Source organism: Sinocyclocheilus rhinocerous, unplaced genomic scaffold, assembly GCF_001515625.1.
Source record: "Sinocyclocheilus rhinocerous isolate Xijiao unplaced genomic scaffold, SAMN03320098_v1.1 scaffold4511, whole genome shotgun sequence".
In the NCBI taxonomy this organism is placed as follows: Eukaryota; Metazoa; Chordata; class Actinopteri; order Cypriniformes; family Cyprinidae; genus Sinocyclocheilus; species Sinocyclocheilus rhinocerous.
The window spans coordinates 8842-11777 of record NW_015629066.1 but is presented as its reverse complement, the minus strand read 5'-3'; positions in this window follow the sequence as shown (position 1 = coordinate 11777).

Sequence of the window (2936 nt, the reverse complement as noted above, 5' to 3'; positions counted from 1 at the left end):
TCACTCACTCAACCGCCATGTCGTGAAGACGCTGTGTTTCGTTGTGAAAGCGAAACTACTTTGTTTGGTCTTCCAAAAGAGGACACGACTAGAAATCAGTGGTTAAGTTGTATTTACAACACTGTTCCAGAACAGTTTAATCCAAATATTCAGATGCGTGCTTCGCATTTTATAGAGGATTTTATTTGTTTCCTGATCCTGGGAGAGTAGACTACAATGCTGGCTGTTCTGACTCACAGACTGTAAGTACGTTTTTATATTTAAAGGATTTGCCACTGACGATTCAAACGCGAGTTTTGAGCAGTGTAGAGTAGCGCTTGTTGTTTGTCATTTCTCCGATCACAAATGCAGACATGGTTATATGTTTACGCGGCGCGATGCAACGCAACGCGTAAAAAGACAGTATAAGTCATTATAATCCATAATTATGTCCCCACTGGATGCAACGAATGCCTCGTTTATAATGGGTTTTCATGTTTTTGTCTCGTCGCTCCGGCCGGACAGGGCATCATCACAGTATGGTGAGGGGCGTAACATTTCCGTCACACGCTTGAGGTATTCGGCCAATCACAACGCACTGGATAACTGGCCAATCAGAGCACACCTCGCTTTTCAGACCGATGAGCTTTGTAAAAATCGACACGTTTCAGAAAGGCGGGGCATAGAGGAGAAACAATCAGCCATTCTACAGTCTGATGTGTGTATTATCTGAGCTTGAACAGTTTCTAAATAATCCACTGAATATCTTTTCTCATTTTGCTGTGAACACACAGTGATTCCCAAAATCACAACATGTCTGCAGACTTGTCAGGTTAGTATCATGTTTGAAGCTGTATTGATTTGAGATTGAAGTCTTTTGAGTTAATATTTGGTAATTGTCAAAAAGCATAAAGATCATGTGCAAATGGTGTTTAAATCCATGTCTTGTCCTGAGCACAGAATGCAGCGAGGAATCATCAAACTGCAGACAGCAGATCACAGCAGGACCAGAGTCCTCAGGTGAGCGTCCTGAGAAAGTCTGAGACCCGTGATATGAGCAGACCGTTTACTTCATATTAAACTGATGTCCCACAGCAGAAAGACTGTTTAAAACACATGTGCTGTTCTGAACACAGATCACAGCAGGATCTGATGAACCTCCAGCCACTGGATCAAACCAGAACCAGAACTCAGAATCACGTGAAATAAAACCTCTCATCATGAAGACTGAAGATCAGGAGGCTGGAGCCGATGGAGAAACTCATTCAGTGGAGACACAAACATAATCAGTACTGATGGTCTGATCAAACTCTCATGAGCTCCGACCGAATCCAGATCAGAGTTCAGTGTCATTCTTCATTTCTAATGGAGGTGGTCACTTTATATAAATGTTTTGTTTTATTCTTAGTGTTTTCTTGTTTTTACTGTTGTGTAAATGGCTGTAAATGAATGTGTTTAATGAACTAGATTAGATAGACTTTAAGAACCTTGTTGATAGATTTAGGGTCAATCTCTAGCCTATCAGTATCATCAATAGCAATACTATCAAGCACCATATCACATTCAACTGAGAAAGCATGATTGTCAAACCTCTTATAAAAATAATTCAACTCATTAGCTTTTTCCAGTTCATCTACAACATGCAAAGATTTCTTAGTAGGTTTCACGTTGGTGGCTATTTTCATTGAGTTCCATAATTTTTTAGAGTTCGTTTAGAGTAAACAAACTGTTTAGTAACACCTTCATTGTGTGTTTATGTAAATGGAGAACTTGTGTCTGAATGAAGGACTGTAAGATCAGCCTCTGAAGCATCTGGAGCTCTGAGAGTTCACAGCAGCAGTTTTTGGGTTGAGCTTTAGACTGAACAGACACTGATCTCAGGTGCGACTGGTTAGTCATGTGACCCAGAAGACACACAGGTAGAGACAGATGGGGAGATGGGTTTGTTGCTGTGGTTGATGTGTTACAGCTTCACCTTTTTCAAACAGGCATGTAGCCTGATTTAGTTGTGTGTGGATGATTGTGGTTTTATAGAACAACTTCATTTTTTTATCTTCCTCTTTTTAGGGAGATCCAGTTTAATTCAGCTCAAGTTTTGTTCTCATCTGATGGTGTCAGTTAGATTGGTCATATTGATAAATCACTCTGAGTGAGTGAGTGAGTGAGTGAGTGAATGAGTGCATTGGTTTGGGTATTAAGTGCTTGCAGAAGATGTCTATTTTCAGCTAACAAAATATGAAAAAAAAAACTTCCTGTTTCATCCAAGTTCTGTGCAGTCTGTCTGAATTCTGTGCATTGTTTGCTCTTACTCTCTAATCCTCGATGTGTCATATGCATATCTACACAACTTAATGACTTAAACCACAGTTCTCAGCACAGTGGGCGACTTTTTTCATTGCGCCCACACGTGCTCGTCACAGCCGCTTCATGTTTAGAGTTTCATTCAGCATCAGTTCTCTGCTCACAACATTCAGGCTGTTTTACCCGAGGATCCGTTTAAGGTAAGAAATACTTTTCATTACTGTGATTAAGATTAGCAGGTTTATAAATGTCTTGCGGGGAAAGGGAATGATCAAAAGTACATTTTTAGGATGTGGCTGCAGTAAATTGAGTCTTTCACTGACCGATGCTCGTAATTTAACTCTGAAACAATCCAGGCTTTTTATTGGACTTTTTTTACATAGACTTTTTTTACAATGAGATGAGATTCTTAATATTTTCAATGCTTTCAGTCACACTTGTTTGTAACTTCTTCTTCTTCTTCTTCTTCTTCTGCTTCTACTTCTTCTTCTTCTACTTCTACTTCTACTTCTTCTACTTCTACTTCTTCTACTTCTACTTCTACTTCTTCTTCTTCTACTTCTACTTCTTCTACTTCTACTTCTTCTTCTTCTACTTCTACTTCTTCTACTTCTACTTCTTCTTCTTCTACTTCTACTTCTTCTACTTCTACTTCT